The following is a 25,166-nucleotide window of genomic DNA, read 5'->3' as shown; positions in this document are numbered from 1 at the left end:
CGGTCACAGACACAATCCTACTGTACCATAAAACAAACACACAACGCTCTTTTAAGTCCCTCTTGTCCTTATCCTTATCTCCACACAAGGTTAAGTGAAGGATGGAATGTGGTCTGGTTTTTCCAATACTACAACTGAAATGTTTTAGACAGTTTTTACACACAGACACACACAGACAATTTTTTTGTCTCTTTATATTAACTCTGAGTGACTCATAAAAACCCATAGACAATGAGTTTTATAACTAAGTAACATACAAAAGGCTGTTGTCCTGTATAAAACATGTAAAACCTCATTCAAATAGTTGATCATGTGCATTTTTCTCTCACAGCCTACATACGTGCAACTGCGGCTCTAGCGCATGCCACTGTGATTGCACTGACGTTTCACCTTCTGGACTTGATAGACCTGCTGGCTAATTTAAGGGTCTTATTGGCCCGACTTAATGGCCTTGTTGGCCGACTTGAAGGACCTGCTGGATGCGTTGCCAAGCCCGCTTTGCGCACTCAAAGTTGTACTGCCACTGCGGTCCAGGCCTTTTGCCTGTTCCTCCAAGCCTGGCTGTCTGTTTGGGCCCACGAGTTCTGTGGAGCCTCAGCCTTCCGAGGGGTCTGAGGGTTCCGTGGGCCCTGGGTGTTCTGACATCATTGCTCTCAGCAATGCCTTGAGGTGAGGCCAATCTTTTTACTCTTAAGCCCTCACCACATGTAGCTGTACTTGGCTATACAGCGAGCTAAACACTCTTGCAATAAGTACCCAGAGACAGGAGCGCACTTTTGGTATCGTTAATGAAAGCGGTGTAAAACTGTGGAACAGTAGAGAAATATGCAGATAAACGATCAATCTCTATGCAGATGTAGATAACATGTTAATACGTTGTCATAGCTCCCACATTGTATACATACAACAATAACATGAATTATCTCACAAATTGTGCTTTCTCAAGGGCAGTGAAGAGGCTGATGGAAGAGATGTTAATCCGGGTCTGGGACATGATCAGATTGGCTGAGTGTGCCTTGATCTGTTTATGCCTGTTCTGATTTTACTATTATATTATTATACTATCATCCAAATGCTATGATGTTGCAATACTGACTGCGCGGGGGGCGCACCGGGAGGCAGAACAACCGTGTTTTGGTTGCATCTAAATTTTTTAGTATGGCTTTTAAGTTGGTTTTTAACTGTATTTCTGTGTTTGTATTGGAACTGATTTTTTTAATCTGGCTTTTAAATCAGTTTTGAAACTGTATTTCTGTATCAGGATTGGGTCTGAATTTTTGGGACACATCATCAGTAGTGGACCCCAGGACCATGGGGTGTTTGACCATTATCACTAGACACCCTCGCCTGAGGAAGGCCCTCCCGTGGTTGATCAAGCCTCGGAGTGTGTCCCATAGCCAATTGGAGTTCAATTTGGGTTATGCTCGATTGTGGGTAGGCAAAGAGTTTTGCTAAGCATTAATTTAGAATGATTTATGTTAAGAGTTTTGCTAAACATTAATTTTGAATGACCAATTTACTAATGCTTCATGCAATTATGCCATGTCAAGGTTGGTATGGTAAATTATAAAAAAAAAATAAAAGGTTACGTTTAATAGGTAAGTATTTAGAGGTGTCTTGTGTTCCTACTTTGTGTCAGGGTCTTCTGTAGGTTCAGAATGAAGTTAGCTCCTCGGCACATCTGAATTTATGGGGCATAGCTCCACCCATTTTTTGGAATAAACTCCTTTTATTTTCTTTGTTTTCTTCCAATAAAAATCCTAATTGGTTTTAACCAATTGGGGATGGGGGGATGGGTTTTAACCAACTTCATCTTTCATTTTCATAAACGTCCTTTACTTACTCAACTTACTACGCTGGATCGAGCTGTACACTCTACCTTCATCCACTCCCTCATTTTCATGAGGGAAAGGAGGATAGAAGAGAGAAGATAGAAGATAACGTATTGTCAGACGATTTAAAATGCTGAAAAGGCGGTTAGGTTAAAAGCTTGTATGTGCGCCCCACACTGTGTTGGTGTGGGGCGTGGTTGTGTGTTTGGGCGCCGCGCCCCTGCATCGATCTGGTCGCGATTCGCCTCTCTCCCAGTGCCAAAACTTATATTCACAAATACACCACACAATAGGCCTAGGGCTTGCGGGATGGGTGGGGTGCAAGCTATATAGGTGGGGATGCAGCGGGCAGCTGCCATCTTGCCTGTCACGCTCCTGCCCCAGCGTGCTTCTCGTCCGTTACGAAATGTTAATCCGACTCATATTGGCTTAGAATGCATACACTCGCACACGAATCCTACTCCAAGCAACACTCCACCAGACCAGGGTCTGCGGGGCAGGAGGGGTGTGAGTGATTCAGGGTCGACTTGCCTGAAGGACTTGCATCCCCAACCCCGCAATTTTGACTGCAATAGGCAACAGTACACATTTAGCACTGGGGTTTTCCGGGATGGACAGACAGGCGGTCCTATCACACACACACACACATGCACACACCACCACACCTTCTTTGAATGCACCCCAGCAGCCTTCTGGTTGCATTACTCTCCTTTTCTCCCGCATTTACTGCCATAACTATGACAGGAAGAGGCCAGGTGACCATTTGTCATTCCAGTTTTCCTGGACCTAATCAACTGTTTTTCATTACATGTTGTCGTCCAATGTTAATTTTTTTGTGTAAATGTTTTCAGGTTCTATGTTTAATTGTCTCACCGGCCATGATTCTCTCCCTCTTGGGGTAGTGATCAGTTGTTTATAGACCCAAACATGATAAATAGTTTTCCAAAGAGGGGGGTTGGTGGTGGTTCTCTTTGACCAAAAACTGTGCTCTTGTCATCCTACAGGTCATCCACTGGACAGAATTATTGCAGCAGTTCTTGATGATTTAAGAATTAATAAAGTGTTGCATTGCAGGTGGAGAACTTGAGCTACACTTGCGGACTAACTCTGTCCTAGATGCAATGGCATGCAAATACTCTTTGTTGTATGCCCAGCATGCTGACAGGATGGGTTGAAAATAAATAAATAAAAAATAAAATCTCCACGAATTACTCTGTGTGGCAGGATCAGACAAAAGGTCAAACATGTATTTGTCGAGTTAAAAAACGCATTTTCAGCCCATTTAAACGTCGAAAAGGCGGATCGGTTAAACGCTACAGTCATTACTCTGTGTGACAGTGTCAGGCAGTTTAAATACTATGATGAACTAGTATGTGCTGCTAAAGTGTTGTTTGTCAAACAGTTGTAGGTCCTTCTAACATTTATTTTTCGAGTAATGATTATTTTTATCAACGTCTGCACATGTGGGAAAAAACGCATTTTCAGCCGATTTAAACGCCGAAAAGGCGGATCGGTTAAACGCTACAGTCATTACTCTGTGCGACAGTGTCAGACAGTTTAAATACTATGATGAACTAGTATGTGCTGCTAAAGTGTTGTCTGTCAACGAGTTTTAGGCTCATATAAAATGTATTTTTCGAATTATGAGTATTTTCAGAATTTTGGACGGTTTGCTGCCTTGCTGAATTAGAGAAACACCGAACCAATGTCTCTTTATAGGTGAATGATTCAGAATGCTGCAGTACACCATATAATTTTAATTAATATGAGGAACAATTATGTGCTTAAGACTTTCTCAAAGACAGTTTAAATACAATGATAAACTAGTATGTGCTGCTAAAGTGTTGTTTGTCAACCAGTTTTAGGCCCATATAAAATGTATTTCTCGAGTTATGATCATTTTCATCAAAGTCTACACATGTGGGAAAAAACGCATTTTCAGCCGATTTAAACGTCGATTTGGCGGAACGGTTAAATGCTACAGCCATTACTCCATGTGACAGTGTCAGACAGTTTAAATACAATGATGAACTAGTATGTGCTGCTAAAGTGTTGTTTGTCAACCAGTTTTAGGCCCATATAAAATGTATTTTTCGAGTTATGATCATTTTCAGAAATTTGGACGATTTGCTGTCTAGCTGAATTTGAGAAACACTGAACCATTGCCTCTTTGTAGGTGCATGATTTAGAATGCTGCAGTACACCATATAACTTTAATTAATATGAGGAACTATTATGTGCTTCTTATGTCTTTCGCAAAGACAGTTTAAATACAATGATAAACTAGTATGTGCTGCTAAAGTCTTGTTTGTCAACCAGTTTTAGGCCCATATAAAATGTATTTTTCGAGTTATGATAATTTTCATCAAAGTCTACACATGTGGGAAAAAACGCATTTTCAGCCGATTTAAACGTCGAAAAGGCGGATCGGTTAAACGCTTCAGCCATTACTCTGTGACAGTGTCAGACAGTTTAAATACAATGATAAACTAGTATGTGCTACTAAAGTCTTGTTTGTCAACCAGTTTTAGGCCCATATAAAATGTATTTTTCGAGTTCTGATAATTTTCATCAAAGTCTACACATGTGGGAAAAAACGCATTTTCAGCCGATTTAAACGTCGAAAAGGCGAATCGGTTGAACGCTTCAGTCATTACTCTATGTGACAGTGTCAGAAAGTGTAAATACAATGATAAACTAGTATGTGCTGCTAATGTGTTGTTTGCCAACCAGTTTTAGGCCCATATAAAATGTATTTTTCGAGTTATGATCATTTTCAGAACTTTGGACCGTTTGCTGTCTAGCTGAATTAGAGAAACACCGAACCATTGTCTCTTTGTAGGCGCATGATTTAGAATGCTGCAGTACACCATATAACTTTAATGAATATGAGGAACTATTATGTGCTTCTTAAGTCTTTCTCAAAGACAGTTTAAATACAATGATAAACTAGTATGTGCTGCTAAAGTCTTGTTTGTCAACCAGTTTTAGGCCCATATAAAATGTATTTTTCGAGTTCTGATCATTTTCATCAAAGTCTACACATGTGGGAAAAAACGCATTTTCAGTCGATTTAAACGTCGAAAAGGCGAATCGGTTAAACGCTTCAGTCATTACTCCATGTGACAGTGTCAGACAGTTTAAATACAATGATGAACTAGTATGTGCTGCTAAAGTGTTGTTTGTCAACCAGTTTTAGGCCCATATAAAATGTATTTTTCGAGTTCTGATCATTTTCAGAACTTTGGACGATTTGCTGTCGAGCTGAATTAGAGAAACACCGAACCATTGTCTCTTTGTAGGTGAATGATTCAGAATGCTGCAGTACACCATATAACTTTAATTAATATGAGGAACAATTATTTTGCTTCTTAAGTCTTTCTCAAAGACAGTTTAAATACAATGATGAACTAGTATGTGCTGCTTATGTCTTGTCTGTCAACCAGTTTTAGGCCCATATAAAATGTATTTTTCGAGTTATGATCATTTTCCGAACTTTGGACCGTTTGCTGTCTAGCTGAATTAGAGAAACACCGAACCATTGTCTCTTTGTAGGCGCATGATTTAGAATGCTGCAGTACACCATATAACTTTAATGAATATGAGGAACTATTATGTGCTTCTTAAGTCTTTCTCAAAGACAGTTTAAATACAATGATAAACTAGTATGTGCTGCTAAAGTCTTGTTTGTCAACCAGTTTTAGGCCCATATAAAATGTATTTTTCGAGTTCTGATCATTTTCATCAAAGTCTACACATGTGGGAAAAAACGCATTTTCAGTCGATTTAAACGTCGAAAAGGCGAATCGGTTAAACGCTTCAGTCATTACTCCATGTGACAGTGTCAGACAGTTTAAATACAATGATGAACTAGTATGTGCTGCTAAAGTGTTGTTTGTCAACCAGTTTTAGGCCCATATAAAATGTATTTTTCGAGTTCTGATCATTTTCAGAACTTTGGACGATTTGCTGTCGAGCTGAATTAGAGAAACACCGAACCATTGTCTCTTTGTAGGTGAATGATTCAGAATGCTGCAGTACACCATATAACTTTAATTAATATGAGGAACAATTATTTTGCTTCTTAAGTCTTTCTCAAAGACAGTTTAAATACAATGATGAACTAGTATGTGCTGCTTATGTCTTGTCTGTCAACCAGTTTTAGGCCCATATAAAATGTATTTTTCGAGTTATGATCATTTTCCGAACTTTGGACCGTTTGCTGTCTAGCTGAATTAGAGAAACACCGAACCATTGTCTCTTTGTAGGCGCATGATTTAGAATGCTGCAGTACACCATATAACTTTAATGAATATGAGGAACTATTATGTGCTTCTTAAGTCTTTCTCAAAGACAGTTTAAATACAATGATAAACTAGTATGTGCTGCTAAAGTCTTGTTTGTCAACCAGTTTTAGGCCCATATAAAATGTATTTTTCGAGTTCTGATCATTTTCATCAAAGTCTACACATGTGGGAAAAAACGCATTTTCAGTCGATTTAAACGTCGAAAAGGCGAATCGGTTAAACGCTTCAGTCATTACTCCATGTGACAGTGTCAGACAGTTTAAATACAATGATGAACTAGTATGTGCTGCTAAAGTGTTGTTTGTCAACCAGTTTTAGGCCCATATAAAATGTATTTTTCGAGTTCTGATCATTTTCAGAACTTTGGACGATTTGCTGTCGAGCTGAATTAGAGAAACACCGAACCATTGTCTCTTTGTAGGTGAATGATTCAGAATGCTGCAGTACACCATATAACTTTAATTAATATGAGGAACAATTATTTTGCTTCTTAAGTCTTTCTCAAAGACAGTTTAAATACAATGATGAACTAGTATGTGCTGCTTATGTCTTGTCTGTCAACCAGTTTTAGGCCCATATAAAATGTATTTTTCGAGTTCTGATAATTTTCATCAAAGTCTACACATGTGGGAAAAAATGCATTTTCAGCCGATTTTAACGTCGATTTGGTGGAACGGTTAAACGCTTCAGTCATTACTCCATGTGACAGTGTCAGACAGTTCAAATACAATGATAAACTAGTATGTGCTGCTAAAGTGTTGTTTGTCAGCCAGTTTTAGGCCCTTATAAAATGTATTTTTCGAGTTATGATCATTTTCAGAACTTTGGACGATTTGCTGTCGAGCAGAATTAGAGAGACACCGAACCATTGTCTCTTTGTAGGTGAATGATTCAGAATGCTGCCGTACACCATATAACTTTAATTAATATGAGGAACAATTATTTTGCTTCTTAAGTCTTTCTCAAAGACAGTTTAAATACAATGATGAACTAGTATGTGCTGCTAATGTCTTGTTTGTCAACCAGTTTTAGGCCCATATAAAATGTATTTTTCGAGTTCTGATAATTTTCATCAAAGTCTACAAGTGGGAAAAAACGCATTTTCAGCCGATTTTAACGTCGATTTGGCGGAACGGTTAAACGCTTCAGTCATTACTCTATGTGACAGTGTCAGACAGTTTAAATACAATGATAAACTAGTATGTGCTGCTAAAGTGTTGTTTGTCAAACAGTTTTAGGCCCATATAAAATGTATTTTTCGAGTTATGATCATTTTCAGAACTTTGGACGATTTGCTGTGTGTTGTTTGTCAACCAGTTTTAGGCCCATATAAAATGTATTTTTCGAGTTATGATCATTTTCAGAACTTTGGACGATTTGCTGTCTACCTGAATTAGAGAAACACCGAACAATTGTCTCTTTGTAGGTGCATGATTCAGTATACTGCAGTACAGCATAGTAATTTAATTAATATGATGAACTATTATGTGCTTCTTAAGTGTTTCTCACAGAGTTCTAGGCCCATCTAACATGTATTTGTGGAGTTATGATCATTTTCAGAACTTTGGACGATTTGCTGTCGAGCTGAATTAGAGAAACACCGAACCATTGTCTCTTTGTAGGTGAATGATTCAGAATGCTGCAGTACACCATATAACTTTAATTAATATGAGGAACAATTATTTTGCTTCTTAAGTCTTTCTCAAAGACAGTTTAAATACAATGATGAACTAGTATGTGCTGCTAATGTCTTGTTTGTCAACCAGTTTTAGGCCCATATAAAATGTATTTTTCGAGTTCTGATAATTTTCATCAAAGTCTACACATGTGGGAAAAAATGCATTTTCAGCCGATTTTAACGTCGATTTGGTGGAACGGTTAAACGCTTCAGTCATTACTCTATGTGACAGTGTCAGACAGTTTAAATACAATGATCAACTAGTATGTGCTGCTAAAGTGTTGTTTGTCAAACAGTTTTAGGCCCATATAAAATGTATTTTTCGAGTTCTGATAATTTTCATCAAAGTCTACACGTGGGAAAAAACGCATTTTCAGCCGATTTTAACGTCGATTTGGCGGAACGGTTAAACGCTTCAGTCATTACTCTCTGTGACAGTGTCAGACAGTTTAAATACAATGATAAACTAGTATGTGCTGCTAAAGTGTTGTTTGTCAAACAGTTTTAGGCCCATATAAAATGTATTTTTCGAGTTATGATCATTTTCAGAACTTTGGACGATTTGCTGTGTGTTGTTTGTCAACCAGTTTTAGGCCCATATAAAATGTATTTTTCGAGTTATGATCATTTTCAGAACTTTGGACGATTTGCTGTCTACCTGAATTAGAGAAACACCGAACAATTGTCTCTTTGTAGGTGCATGATTCAGTATACTGCAGTACAGCATAGAAATTTAATTAATATGATGAACTATTATGTGCTTCTTAAGTGTTTCTCACAGAGTTCTAGGCCCATCTAACATGTATTTGTGGAGTTATGATCATTTTCAGAACTTTGGACGATTTGCTGTCTAGCTGAATTAGAGAAACACCGAACAATTGTGTCTTTGTAGGTGCATGATTTTGAATGCTGCCATACACCATATAACTTTAATTAATATGAGGAACAATTATTTTGCTGCTTAAGTCTTTCTCAAAGACAGTTTAAATACAATGATGAACTAGTATGTGCTGCTAATGTCTTGTTTGTCAACCAGTTTTAGGCCCATATAAAATGTATTTTTCGAGTTCTGATAATTTTCATCAAAGTCTACACATGTGGGAAAAAACGCATTTTCAGCCGATTTAAACGTCGATTTGGCGGAACGGTTAAATGCTTCAGCCATTACTCCATGTGACAGTGTCAGACAGTTTAAATACAATGATGAACTAGTATGTGCTGCTAAAGTGTTGTTTGTCAACCAGTTTTAGGCCCATATAAAATTTATTTTTCGAGTTATGATCATTTTCAGAAATTTGGACGATTTGCTGTCTAGCTGAATTAGAGAAACACCGAACCATTGTCTCTTTGTAGGCGCATGATTTAGAATGCTGCAGTACACCATATAACTTTAATGAATATGAGGAACTATTATGTGCTTCTTAAGTCTTTCTCAAAGACAGTTTAAATACAATGATAAACTAGTATGTGCTGCTAAAGTCTTGTTTGTCAACCAGTTTTAGGCCCATATAAAATGTATTTTTCGAGTTCTGATCATTTTCATCAAAGTCTACACATGTGGGAAAAAACGCATTTTCAGTCGATTTAAACGTCGAAAAGGCGAATCGGTTAAACGCTTCAGTCATTACTCCATGTGACAGTGTCAGACAGTTTAAATACAATGATGAACTAGTATGTGCTGCTAAAGTGTTGTTTGTCAACCAGTTTTAGGCCCATATAAAATGTATTTTTCGAGTTCTGATCATTTTCAGAACTTTGGACGATTTGCTGTCGAGTTGAATTAGAGAAACACCGAACCATTGTCTCTTTGTAGGTGAATGATTCAGAATGCTGCAGTACACCATATAACTTTAATTAATATGAGGAACAATTATTTTGCTTCTTAAGTCTTTCTCAAAGACAGTTTAAATACAATGATGAACTAGTATGTGCTGCTTATGTCTTGTCTGTCAACCAGTTTTAGGCCCATATAAAATGTATTTTTCGAGTTATGATCATTTTCCAAACTTTGGACCGTTTGCTGTCTAGCTGAATTAGAGAAACACCGAACCATTGTCTCTTTGTAGGCGCATGATTTAGAATGCTGCAGTACACCATATAACTTTAATGAATATGAGGAACTATTATGTGCTTCTTAAGTCTTTCTCAAAGACAGTTTAAATACAATGATAAACTAGTATGTGCTGCTAAAGTCTTGTTTGTCAACCAGTTTTAGGCCCATATAAAATGTATTTTTCGAGTTCTGATCATTTTCATCAAAGTCTACACATGTGGGAAAAAACGCATTTTCAGTCGATTTAAACGTCGAAAAGGCGAATCGGTTAAACGCTTCAGTCACCATCCATGTGACAGTGTCAGACAGTTTAAATACAATGATGAACTAGTATGTGCTGCTAAAGTGTTGTTTGTCAACCAGTTTTAGGCCCATATAAAATGTATTTTTCGAGTTCTGATCATTTTCAGAACTTTGGACGATTTGCTGTCGAGCTGAATTAGAGAAACACCGAACCATTGTCTCTTTGTAGGTGAATGATTCAGAATGCTGCAGTACACCATATAACTTTAATTAATATGAGGAACAATTATTTTGCTTCTTAAGTCTTTCTCAAAGACAGTTTAAATACAATGATGAACTAGTATGTGCTGCTTATGTCTTGTCTGTCAACCAGTTTTAGGCCCATATAAAATGTATTTTTCGAGTTCTGATAATTTTCATCAAAGTCTACACATGTGGGAAAAAATGCATTTTCAGCCGATTTTAACGTCGATTTGGTGGAACGGTTAAACGCTTCAGTCATTACTCCATGTGACAGTGTCAGACAGTTTAAATACAATGATAAACTAGTATGTGCTGCTAAAGTGTTGTTTGTCAGCCAGTTTTAGGCCCTTATAAAATGTATTTTTCGAGTTATGATCATTTTCAGAACTTTGGACGATTTGCTGTTGAGCTGAATTAGAGAGACACCGAACCATTGTCTCTTTGTAGGTGAATGATTCAGAATGCTGCCGTACACCATATAACTTTAATTAATATGAGGAACAATTATTTTGCTTCTTAAGTCTTTCTCAAAGACAGTTTAAATACAATGATGAACTAGTATGTGCTGCTAATGTCTTGTTTGTCAACCAGTTTTAGGCCCATATAAAATGTATTTTTCGAGTTCTGATAATTTTCATCAAAGTCTACACGTGGGAAAAAACGCATTTTCAGCCGATTTTAACGTCGATTTGGCGGAACGGTTAAACGCTTCAGTCATTACTCTATGTGACAGTGTCAGACAGTTTAAATACAATGATAAACTAGTATGTGCTGCTAAAGTGTTGTTTGTCAAACAGTTTTAGGCCCATATAAAATGTATTTTTCGAGTTATGATCATTTTCAGAACTTTGGACGATTTGCTGTCTACCTGAATTAGAGAAACACCGAACAATTGTCTCTTTGTAGGTGCATGATTCAGTATACTGCAGTACAGCATAGAAATTTAATTAATATGATGAACTATTATGTGCTTCTTAAGTGTTTCTCACAGAGTTCTAGACCCATCTAACATGTATTTGTGGAGTTATGATCATTTTCAGAACTTTGGACGATTTGCTGTCGAGCTGAATTAGAGAAACACCGAACCATTGTCTCTTTGTAGGTGAATGATTCAGAATGCTGCAGTACACCATATAACTTTAATTAATATGAGGAACAATTATTTTGCTTCTTAAGTCTTTCTCAAAGACAGTTTAAATACAATGATGAACTAGTATGTGCTGCTAATGTCTTGTTTGTCAACCAGTTTTAGGCCCATATAAAATGTATTTTTCGAGTTCTGATAATTTTCATCAAAGTCTACACGTGGGAAAAAACGCATTTTCAGCCGATTTTAACGTCGATTTGGCGGAACGGTTAAACGCTTCAGTCATTACTCTATGTGACAGTGTCAGACAGTTTAAATACAATGATAAACTAGTATGTGCTGCTAAAGTGTTGTTTGTCAAACAGTTTTAGGCCCATATAAAATGTATTTTTCGAGTTATGATCATTTTCAGAACTTTGGACGATTTGCTGTGTGTTGTTTGTCAACCAGTTTTAGGCCCATATAAAATGTATTTTTCGAGTTATGATCATTTTCAGAACTTTGGACGATTTGCTGTCTACCTGAATTAGAGAAACACCGAACAATTGTCTCTTTGTAGGTGCATGATTCAGTATACTGCAGTACAGCATAGAAATTTAATTAATATGATGAACTATTATGTGCTTCTTAAGTGTTTCTCACAGAGTTCTAGACCCATCTAACATGTATTTGTGGAGTTATGATCATTTTCAGAACTTTGGACGATTTGCTGTCGAGCTGAATTAGAGAAACACCGAACCATTGTCTCTTTGTAGGTGAATGATTCAGAATGCTGCAGTACACCATATAACTTTAATTAATATGAGGAACAATTATTTTGCTTCTTAAGTCTTTCTCAAAGACAGTTTAAATACAATGATGAACTAGTATGTGCTGCTAATGTCTTGTTTGTCAACCAGTTTTAGGCCCATATAAAATGTATTTTTCGAGTTCTGATAATTTTCATCAAAGTCTACACATGTGGGAAAAAATGCATTTTCAGCCGATTTTAACGTCGATTTGGTGGAACGGTTAAACGCTTCAGTCATTACTCTATGTGACAGTGTCAGACAGTTTAAATACAATGATCAACTAGTATGTGCTGCTAAAGTGTTGTTTGTCAAACAGTTTTAGGCCCATATAAAATGTATTTTTCGAGTTCTGATAATTTTCATCAAAGTCTACACGTGGGAAAAAACGCATTTTCAGCCGATTTTAACGTCGATTTGGCGGAACGGTTAAACGCTTCAGTCATTACTCTATGTGACAGTGTCAGACAGTTTAAATACAATGATAAACTAGTATGTGCTGCTAAAGTGTTGTTTGTCAAACAGTTTTAGGCCCATATAAAATGTATTTTTCGAGTTATGATCATTTTCAGAACTTTGGACGATTTGCTGTGTGTTGTTTGTCAACCAGTTTTAGGCCCATATAAAATGTATTTTTCGAGTTATGATCATTTTCAGAACTTTGGACGATTTGCTGTCTGCCTGAATTAGAGAAACACCGAACAATTGTCTCTTTGTAGGTGCATGATTCAGTATACTGCAGTACAGCATAGAAATTTAATTAATATGATGAACTATTATGTGCTTCTTAAGTGTTTCTCACAGAGTTCTAGGCCCATCTAACATGTATTTGTGGAGTTATGATCATTTTCAGAACTTTGGACGATTTGCTGTCTAGCTGAATTAGAGAAACACCGAACAATTGTCTCTTTGTAGGTGCATGATTTTGAATGCTGCCGTACACCATATAACTTTAATTAATATGAGGAACAATTATTTTGCTTCTTAAGTCTTTCTCAAAGACAGTTTAAATACAATGATGAACTAGTATGTGCTGCTAATGTCTTGTTTGTCAACCAGTTTTAGGCCCATATAAAATGTATTTTTCGAGTTCTGATAATTTTCATCAAAGTCTACACGTGGGAAAAAACGCATTTTCAGCCGATTTTAACGTCGATTTGGCGGAACGGTTAAACGCTTCAGTCATTACTCTATGTGACAGTGTCAGACAGTTTAAATACAATGATAAACTAGTATGTGCTGCTTAAGTGTTGTTTGTCAAACAGTTTTAGGCCCATATAAAATGTATTTTTCGAGTTATGATCATTTTCAGAACTTTGGACGATTTGCTGTGTGTTGTTTGTCAACCAGTTTTAGGCCCATATAAAATGTATTTTTCGAGTTATGATCATTTTCAGAACTTTGGACGATTTGCTGTCTACCTGAATTAGAGAAACACCGAACAATTGTCTCTTTGTAGGTGCATGATTCAGTATACTGCAGTACAGCATAGAAATTTAATTAATATGAGGAACAATTATTTTGCTTCTTAAGTCTTTCTCAAAGACAGTTTAAATACAATGATGAACTAGTATGTGCTGCTAATGTCTTGTTTGTCAACCAGTTTTAGGCCCATATAAAATGTATTTTTCGAGTTCTGATAATTTTCATCAAAGTCTACACATGTGGGAAAAAATGCATTTTCAGCCGATTTTAACGTCGATTTGGTGGAACGGTTAAACGCTTCAGTCATTACTCTATGTGACAGTGTCAGACAGTTTAAATACAATGATCAACTAGTATGTGCTGCTAAAGTGTTGTTTGTCAAACAGTTTTAGGCCCATATAAAATGTATTTTTCGAGTTCTGATAATTAACATCAAAGTCTACACGTGGGAAAAAACGCATTTTCAGCCGATTTTAACGTCGATTTGGCGGAACGGTTAAACGCTTCAGTCCTTACTCTATGTGACAGTGTCAGACAGTTTAAATACAATGATAAACTAGTATGTGCTGCTAAAGTGTTGTTTGTCAAACAGTTTTAGGCCCATATAAAATGTATTTTTCGAGTTATGATCATTTTCAGAACTTTGGACGATTTGCTGTCTAGCTGAATTAGAGAAACACCGAACAATTGTCTCTTTGTAGGTGCATGATTTTGAATGCTGCAGTACACCATATAACTTTAATTAATATGAGGAACAATTATGTGCTTCTTAAGTCTTTCTCAAAGACAGTTTAAATACAATGATAAACTAGTATGTGCTGCTAAAGTCTTGTTTGTCAACCAGTTTTAGGCCCATATAAAATGTATTTTTCGAGTTCTGATAATTTTCATCAATGTCTACACGTGGGAAAAAACGCATTTTCAGTCGATTTAAACGTCGATTTGGCGGAACGGTTAAACGCTTCAGTCATTACTCTATGTGACAGTGTCAGTCAGTTTAAATACAATGATGAACTAGTATGTGCTGCTAACGTCTTGTTTGTCAACCAGTTTTAGGCCCATATAAATTGTATTTTTCGAGTTCAGATAATTTTCATCAAAGTCTACACGTGGGAAAAAACGCATTTTCAGCCGATTTTAACGTCGATTTGGCGGAACGGTTAAACGCTTCAGTCATTACTCTATGTGACAGTGTCAGACAGTTTAAATACAATGATAAACTAGTATGTGCTGCTAAAGTGTTGTTTGTCAACCAGTTTTAGGCCCATATAAAATGTATTTTTCGAGTTCTGATAATTTTCATCAAAGTCTACACGTGAGAAAAAACGCATTTTCAGCCGATTTAAACGTCGAAAAGGCGAATCGGTTGAACGCTTCAGTCATTACTCTATGTGACAGTGTCAGAAAGTGTTAATACAATGATAAACTAGTATGTGCTGCTAATGTGTTGTTTGTCAACCAGTTTTAGGCCCATATAAAATGTATTTTTCGAGTTATGATCATTTTCCGAACTTTGGACCGTTTGCTGTCTAGCAGAATTAGAGAAACACCGAACCATTGTCTCTTTGTAGGCGCATGATTTAGAATGCTGCAGTACACCATGTAACTTTAATGAATATGAGGAACTATTATGTGCTTCTTAAGTCTTTCTCAAAGACAGTTTAAATACAATGATAAACTAGTATGTGCTGCTAAAGTCTTGTTTGTCAACCAGTTTTAGGCCCATATAAAATGTATTTTTCGAGTTCTGATAATTTTCATCAAAGTCTACACATGTGGGAAAAAACGCATTTTCAGTCGATTTAAACGTCGAAAAGGCGAATCGGTTAAACGCTTCAGTCATTACTCCATGTGACAGTGTCAGACAGTTTAAATACAATGATGAACTAGTATGTGCTGCTAAAGTCTTGTTTGTCAACCAGTTTTAGGCCCATATAAAATGTATTTTTCGAGTTCAGATAATTTTCATCAAAGTCTACACGTGGGAAAAAATGCATTTTCAGTCGATTTAAACGTCGATTTGGCGGAACAGTTAAACACTTCAGTCATTACTCTATGTGACAGTGTCAGACAGTTTAAATACAATGATGAACTAGTATGTGCTGCTAAAGTCTTTTTTGTCAACCAGTTTTAGGCCCAAATAAAATGTATTTTTCAAGTTCTGATAATTTTCATCAAAGTCTACACGTGAGAAAAAACGCATTTTCAGCCGATTTAAATTTCGAAAAGGCGAATCGGTTGAACGCTTCAGTCATTACTCTATGTGACAGTGTCAGACAGTTTAAATACAATGGTGAACTAGTATATGCTGCTAAAGTGTTGTTTGTCAAACAGTTTTAGGCACATGTAAAATGTAATTGTCGAGTTATGATCATTTTCATCATAGTGTGCACATGTGGGAAAAAATGCATTTTCAGCCGATTTAAATGTCGAAAAGGAGAATTGGTCAAAAGCTTTAGTCATTACTTTGAGTGACAGAGTCAGACAGTTTAAATACAATGAATTACTAGTATGTGCTGCTAAAGTGTTGTATGTCAAACAGTTTTAGGCCCATTTAAAATGTATTTGTTGAGTTATGATCATTTTCATCATAGTGTGCACATGTGGGAAAAAACGCATTTTCAGCCGATTTAAACGTCGAAAAGGCGAATTGGTTAAACGCTTCAGTCATTACTCTGTGTGACAGTGTCAGACAGTTTAAATACAATGGTGAACTAGTATATGCTGCTAAAGTGTTGTTTGTCAAACAGTTTTAGGCCCATGTAAAATGTATTTGTCGAGTTATGATCATTTTCATCATTGTGTGCACATGTGGGAAAAAACGCATTTTCAGCCGATTTAAACGTCGAAAAGGGGAATTGGTTAAACGCTTCAGTCATTACTCTGTGTGACAGTGTCAGACAGTTTAAATACAATGGTGAACTAGTATATGCTGCTAAAGTGTTGTTTGTCAAACAGTTTTAGGCCCTTATAAAATGTATTTTTCGAGTTATGATCATTTTCAGAACTTTGGACGATTTGCTGTGTGTTGTTTGTCAACCAGTTTTAGGCCCATATAAAATGTATTTTTCGAGTTATGATCATTTTCAGAACTTTGGACGATTTGCTGTCTACCTGAATTAGAGAAACACCGAACAATTGTCTCTTTGTAGGTGCATGATTCAGTATACTGCAGTACAGCATAGAAATTTAATTAATATGATGAACTATTATGTGCTTCTTAAGTGTTTCTCACAGAGTTCTAGGCCCATCTAACATGTATTTGTGGAGTTATGATCATTTTCAGAACTTTGGACGATTTGCTGTCGAGCTGAATTAGAGAAACACCGAACCATTGTCTCTTTGTAGGTGAATGATTCAGAATGCTGCAGTACACCATATAACTTTAATTAATATGAGGAACAATTATGTGCTTCTTATGTCTTTCGCAAAGACAGTTTAAATACAATGATAAACTAGTATGTGCTGCTAAAGTGTTGTTTGTCAACCAGTTTTAGGCCCATATAAAATGTATTTTTCGAGTTCTGATCATTGTCATCAAAGTCTACACGTGGGAAAAAACGCATTTTCAGTCGATTTAAACGTCGATTTGGCGGAACGGTTAAACACTTCAGTCATTACTCTATGTGACAGTGTCAGACAGTTTAAATACAATGATAAACTAGTATGTGCTGCTAAAGTCTTGTTTGTCAACCAGTTTTAGGCCCATATAAAATGTATTTTTCGAGTTCTGATCATTTTCATCAAAGTCTACACATGTGGGAAAAAACGCATTTTCAGTCGATTGAAACGTCGAAAAGGCGAATCGGTTAAACGCTTCAGTCATTACTCCATGTGATAGTGTCAGACAGTTTAAATACAATGATGAACTAGTATGTGCTGCTAAAGTCTTGTTTGTCAACCAGTTTTAGGCCCATATAAAATGTATTTTTCGAGTTCTGATAATTTTCATCAAAGTCTACACGTGGGAAAAAACGCATTTTCAGCCGATTTTAACGTCGATTTGGCGGAACGGTTAAACGCTTCAGTCATTACTCTGTGTGACAGTGTCAGACAGTTTAAATACAATGGTGAACTAGTATATGCTGCTAAAGTGTTGTTTGTCAAACAGTTTTAGGCCCATCTAACATGTATTTGTCGAGTTATGATCATTTTCATCATTATGTGCACATGTGGGAAAAAACGAATTTTCAGCCGATTTAAACGTCGAAAAGGGGAATTGCTTAAACGCTTCAGTCATTACTCTGTGTGACAGTGTCAGACAGTTTAAATACAATGGTGAACTAGTATATGCTGCTAAAGTGTTGTTTGTCAACCAGTGCGCATGCGCGACTGGCATCCGACAGCACCAGGAAGTGGAACACCGCGGGTGGAACACGGAAGGGAGTTTTTTTCCGGACTCCAGAACGTCTTTACGGAATCTTTTTCATCTTTATGTGACTGATCCTCCAGCAGTGGTTGTTTTCAGTGCGTGGGGGGTCCCCCCCCCCACACACCCCAACCACCCTTTTTCTTCGGGTGTGCGATGACCGATCACATTGAAACAAACTCTGCGACCGGGAAAATGGATCACGTACGGCTGAATGAAGAAGCAAACGCACCAAAAGGTGGCGGCGAAGCAGACAGAAGCTATGGAAAAGAGCTTACAGTCTGTGTGGAACTGCAAGGGGAGGAAAGTATTACGACGACGGAATTGATGAAGAACGTGCGAGAGCTCTGCGGCGGTTTACTAGCTTGCCGCACCACCGGAGATCGACGATACGAACTTACAATGAGTGACCAAAGAGGGAAAGATCGCCTGCTGGAGGGATTCAAGATTGGAGAGGTAAGAATAATAGCCAGAGAATTGAGGAATGACGAGAATGACGAGCAGAATGTGGCCAGGAACCCGTATTGCGGACGGTACACGGTTTATGAGAGTAAAATTCAATAAATTAGTTCAGAGTCTTCCATACTCTGCAAAGTTTCACACTGCCATAGGGCCAGAGTACTTCCGCGTCATTCACGATAGACAATCAAAGGTCTGCCGCCTCTGTATACAGCCTGGACATATCCTACAGGAATGTCCGGAGTTCTTCTGTCGCAAATGTGGATTGCAAGGACACTTTGCGAGAGAGTGCAAAAGTGCCAAGAAATGTGACCTGTGTCATAACACTTGGAATGAATGTGACTGCAATAAGAGCGAGGAGGACGGCGGCGCTCCGCTGGTGACGACGGCCGCTTCAACCGATAGGCAAGGCGAACTGCATAGCGAGGATGAAAATAAAATGGAGACTGAGACGGGGCAGGCGGATGTGAGGGATGAAACTCAACCTGCAGTGGCGGGTAGTATGAACCAAGCAAGCGAGGTGAGGCTAGATCTGAGCCCCGGCTCTGACGAGGAGAGCGGAGCGAGACGAGGAGCGAGGCTGAAGGCGGAGGTGGGAGGGGAGGTGCTAGCCTTGGGAGTGGGCCCCACCCCCGCTCCTACCCCGCTGCTGCTGAAGCAAATCAGAGATCCTGCATCTGAGATGGGAATGATGAATAGGTCATCATCTCAGTCCCAGCCCCTCCAGCGACTGCCTCTTGATAACCTGATCTCAAGTGCAAGTGAGGCCGAATCCGAGATAGACTTGTCTCATATGAACAGAATTGGGAAAAGGCTAAGTGAAAAGCAGATGAGAAGGAGAAGCAAGAGAAACAAAGACAGAGTTAATAACTAAATGTCGAAAATCATACTCTCTTCTCAGTGTGACTCTTATGATTAGCTTCACTTCTCTAAATGCTAACGGCCTGCGCTCAAAATCGAAAATAGATTCTGTACTGCAAACTTTGAACTCGGATGTAGTCTGCCTGCAAGAAACTTGGTGGGACCAGGAGCATCACGACTATGTGGCGAACCAGAGAAACAAGCAGGTATTTTCAAACCACGGGTCAGCAAGATCATGCGGGGTGGCAATCATATCTAAGATTGCTTTAGGCATGAGTGCTGAAGAGATATACAAAGACGATCAAGGCAGAGTATTAATTGTAGATTTTTCACTTAATAAACAACGATATAGAATAATTAACATATATGCACCAAACAATGAAAATCATAGAAAGCAGTTTTTTATTAAATTAAAGAAATGGTACGGAAACAATGTAATAATAACTGGAGACTTTAATGTGGCTCTAACAAAAATGGACGTGTCAGTAAACAATACCTTCAAGAGTGACGCCAGTCGAACAACCCTAATGAATTTGATAAATCACCATAACCTAGTAGAAATGTGGAGAATCTCAAACCCTTTGAAGCGGGACTTCTCGAGAAGGCAGATTGTAAAGGGGGTCCTCAAACAGTCCAGAATCGATCTCTGTCTGGCTTCCTCCAGCATTATCAGAGACATTAACAAAATTAAATATGAGTTCAATAGCTGGAGCGATCACGCATCCTTATATTGGCAATTAGGGGACGATGGAAGGCCCAGAGGTGGGGGCATCTGGTGCTTCAATGCCAGTCTCCTTGAGGACCAAACCTTCAAAAAAAAGATAAGGAATCTACTGAGCAATATAACAGATGAACTAGCTGTAGAAGGAAACTACATTAAATCATGGGACGATGTAAAAAGACGAATTAAGAGAGCCTGTATAAATTATAGTAAAGAGAAAGGATGGCGGGAAGGAATGGAGGAGAGAACATTAAGGGACCTCCTCGCAAAAGAAATTACATTACTTGACCATGACCCTGACAGAAGTTGTGCAAAATTTGAAGAATATGAAGCTAAACTTCACTCTTTTGAAAAGAAAAGATGCATAGGAGCAGCTGTTAGAAGTAGATTTAAAAATATCACAGATGGGGAGAAATGTACAGCTTTTTTCCTTGGCCTAGAAAAAAAAAACCCAAAACAAAGCCAGAATGGGTCCGATTGAAAATAGTAAGGGGGAAATAATAGTTGAGCAGGAAGACATACTGGACGAAATACATAGGTATTACGAGAACCTCTTTACTAGTAACAGCTCCAATCCAAAACAAACTAAAGAAATACTGGAATGTATTGATAGGGAAATAAATCACATCGACAAAGAAGAGTGCGACACGGTAATCACATTAGCGGAAGTAGAACTGGCAATAGATGGACTAAATAAGAACAAAAGCCCAGGCCCAGACGGAATCTCGACAGAGTTCTACCAGTGCTTCAAAGCCCAGCTGGCCCCCTTGCTGCTAAAACTTTACACTAGTATTAGAGTAAACCAGACAACTCCGGACTCCCTCACAAAAGGTATCATCACAATTGTATTTAAGAATAAAGGATGCCGGAACCAACTGAAAAACTATAGGCCAATTAGCCTACTCAATTCAGATTATAAGATTCTGGCAAAAATTCTGGCTAATAGACTTAAAGCAGTAATAGGCTCAATCATCAGCAATACGCAAACTTACAGTATCCCAGGCAGAGATATTACAGACTCCATCAATACAATTAGGGATACAGTAAAAACAATGACTATGCAGAGGGGCCTGCTGCTTGGAGTAGACCTAGAAAAAGCTTTTGACAGGGTTGAGCATCCGTTCCTCTGGTCCGTAATGGAAAAGTTCGGCTTCGGAGCAAAGTTCATCGATTGGATCAAGGTGTTATATCGAAGTGCGAGTAGCAGGGTGAAATGCAACGGACTTCTCACCAGGGACATTCGGATCGAGAGGTCTGTGAGACAGGGATGCCCCCTCTCAGCTCTGCTATACACCCTGGTCGCAGAACCCCTCGCACTCCTAATACTGAAAGACAAAAATATAAAAGGTATCTTAACGCCAAATGGCAACAAAACCAAAATAGTCCAATATGCAGACGACATTAATATCATGGTCTCGGATGGTGACAGCATAGACCATGTCTTCAAACACCTAGGGGCCTATGAGAAAGCCTCTGGCGCAAGAATCAATAAAGAAAAATCTGCAATAATGTTCTGCGGTAAGAATCAAAAAACGATAAACAAATGGGGCCTTAAAGAGACCACAGGGTGCAGAGAAATCTTGGGTGTGTACATTGGGAAAGACGAGAGTGAAGCAAGAGATAAAACATGGAAGAGTGTGATAATTAAAATACAGTGTACCTTGAACCTGTGGAGGGCGAGGGGGCTTAGTCTAAAAGGAAAGGTAATAGTATCTAATGCCTTAGTGCTGTCAAAAATTAATCATGCTTTGGGAACCTGTGAGCTGCCCGATTGGGCACTAAATTCATTGAACGGTGAGATATCCTCCTTTCTTTGGAAGGGTAAGGGAAATATGATCGCCCACAGGACGTTAATTGCTAATAAACGGGAGGGGGGATTAGGGCTGATTGACATTGGTGCCAAAAGAGACGCACTGAGGGTTAAATTGATAGGGAAATTCTTGGATTCGACCAGGCAGTATCCCTGGGAGGACGCACTCGCAGGCTACCTGGCGGGGTTTGGGGAGAGGAGCAAATACAATCTCTGTACCCACTACCCCAGAAAAACCTACAGTGGCCTGCCGGGCTTCTACCAGGAGGTGCTGGAGGCATGGGGAAGGATACTCCCCCACCTCAGACCCGAGTGCAGTAAAAAAGAGCATGTGCTGCAGTTACCTTTCCTCTCGAATCCATGCTTCACCTATAATGGGAGAAACCTCGTCAGCAGTCACTTGACGGCAGCAGGCCTAACAAGAGTGGGACAGGTGACCGACCACAAAGGGAACTTTGATATAGGGAATGTACTTTGGGAATTAGACAGATGGAAGGTGCAATACAGGGAAAAACTGATTGTCTCTTTCGGGGAAAAATTTGATCAAAGCCTACGACCTGAGTGGCGAGGCATGCTCAAAGAGAAAGGACCCAAGGTGCAGGATGATGCCCTGAACTTCCTCCTGTGCCTTAGAGGAAAATTCCCCACCATCCAATCAGTGAAAACCAGAGACTGGTATAGATTACTCATTTCAAAGATTGTGACAATTCCAGCTTCAGAAAAGGCCTGGTCAAGGATATTTCCTGGCTATTCAATTAGAAATATATGGAACAACATGGAAATCCCTTTTGCCACATCAGCCATCTTCCACCTGGATTTCAAGATAAGGCACAGGAGGATTTTTACTGGCATCATCCTGCATCAAATACACAAAGACTTGCACAAGAGGGAGTGTGCGGTCTGCATGGAAGAAGCAGAAGACATTGAGCACCTGTTCCTTAGGTGCACGGCCCTCACGAACTATAGGGAGAGGGTCAAGAGCCTACTGGTGGAACATTGTGGCCTTAGGAGACTAACAGGGCTTACATGGGACTGGGCCTACATGTTTGGCCCCCCCCCCAAAACAAAGAGTCCAACGGAAAACTTACTGATAAACACTGTGCTGGCATTTGCCAGGCGCGCAACATGGACAAGAAGGAACTTGGCACTATATGAGGGTAGAGACGTAAGCATACAAAGCCTCTTTGGAAACTCACTAAAAGCCCACCTATCGTTGGTATATGGAGGAAACAAAGACCTTTTTGTAAGCCAATTCATGCAACAAACTACCCTACTCCAGGAAACTGAATGCCACTCTCTCTCCTTCGCATTCTGATAGGATAGAGAATGGGAGAAAAAGGGAAAACATGTATTTCCCAAGTGTTTAAAAATGTTTTCTTGGCATAATTGTTACTGTTGATGATTCTGTATTTTTATATTAAAAAAAAAAAAAAAAAAAAAACATGTATTTGTGGAGTTATGATCATTTTCATCATTGTGTGCACATGTGGGAAAAAACGCATTTTCAGCCGATTTAAACGTCGAAAAGGGGAATTGGTTAAACGCTTCAGTCATTACTCTGTGTGACAGTGTCAGACAGTTTAAATACAATGGTGAACTAGTATATGCTGCTAAAGTGTTGTTTGTCAACCAGTTTTAGGCCCATCTAACATGTATTTGTCGAGTTATGATCATTTTCATCATTATGTGTACATGTGGGAAAAAACGCATTTTCAGCCGATTTAAACATCGAAAAGGGGAATTGGTTAAACGCTTCAGTCATTACTCTGTTTGACAGTGTCAGACAGTTTAAATACAATGGTGAACTAGTATATGCTGCTAAAGTGTTGTTTGTAAACCAGTTTTAGGCCCATCTAACATGTATTTGTCGAGTTATGATCATTTTCATCATTATGTGTACATGTGGGAAAAAACGCATTTTCAGCCGATTTAAACATCGAAAAGGGGAATTGGTTAAACGCTTCAGTCATTACTCTGTGTGACAGTGTCAGACAGTCTAAATACAATGGTGAACTAGTTTTTGCTGCTAAAGCGTTGTTTGTCAAACAGTTTTAGGCCCATACAACATGTATTTGACGAGGTATGAGCATTTTCAGAACATTGGACGGTTTGCTGTCTAGCTGAATTAGAGAAACACCGAACCATTGTCTCTTCAGAGGTGAATGATTCAGAATGCTGCAGTACAGCATTGAAATTTAATTAATGTGATGAACTATTATGTGCTTCCTAAGTTTTTCTCTCAGATTTCTATGCCCATCTAACATGTATTTCTGGAGTTATGATAATTTTCAGAACTTGTGAAGGTTTGCTGTCTAGCTGAATTAGAGAAACACCGAACCATTGTCTCTTCAGAGGTGAATGATTCAGAATGCTGCAGTACAGCATAGAAATGTAATTAATATGATGAACTATTATGTGCTTCTTAAGTGTTTCTCACAGATTTCTAGGCCCATCTAACATGTATTTGTGGAGTTATGATCATTTTCATCATTGTGTGCACATGTGGGAAAAAACGCATTTTCAGCCGATTTAAACGTCGAAAAGGGGAATTGGTTAAACGCTTCAGTCATTACTCTGTGTGACAGTGTCAGACAGTTTAAATACATTGGTGAACTAGTATATGCTGCTAAAGTGTTGTTTGTCAACCAGTTTTAGGCCCATCTAACATGTATTTGTCGAGTTATGATCATTTTCATCATTATGTGTACATGTGGGAAAAAAGGCATTTTCAGCCGATTTAAACGTCGAAAAGGGGAATTGCTTAAACGCTTCAGTCATTTCTCTGTGTGACAGTGTCAGACAGTTTAAATACAATGGTGAACTAGTATATGCTGCTAAAGCGTTGTTTGTCAAACAGTTTTAGGCCCATACAACATGTATTTGACGAGGTATGAGCATTTTCAGAACATTGGACGGTTTGCTGTCTAGCTGAATTAGAGAAACACCGAACCATTGTCTCTTCAGAGGTGAATGATTCAGAATGCTGCAGTACAGCATAGAAATTTAATTAATATGATGAACTATTATGTGCTTCTTAAGTGTTTCTCACAGATTTCTAGGCCCATCTAACATGTATTTGTCGAGTTATGATCATTTTCATCATTATGTGTACATGTGGGAAAAAAGGCATTTTCAGCCGATTTAAACGTCGAAAAGGGGAATTGCTTAAACGCTTCAGTCATTTCTCTGTGTGACAGTGTCAGACAGTTTAAATACAATGGTGAACTAGTATATGCTGCTAAAGCGTTGTTTGTCAAACAGTTTTAGGCCCATACAACATGTATTTGACG

The sequence above is a fragment of the Zeus faber genome, assembly GCF_960531495.2.
Source record: "Zeus faber genome assembly, chromosome: 7".
In the NCBI taxonomy this organism is placed as follows: Eukaryota; Metazoa; Chordata; class Actinopteri; order Zeiformes; family Zeidae; genus Zeus; species Zeus faber.
The sequence above is the reverse complement of the archived record's forward strand: the minus strand, read 5'-3'. Positions refer to the sequence as shown.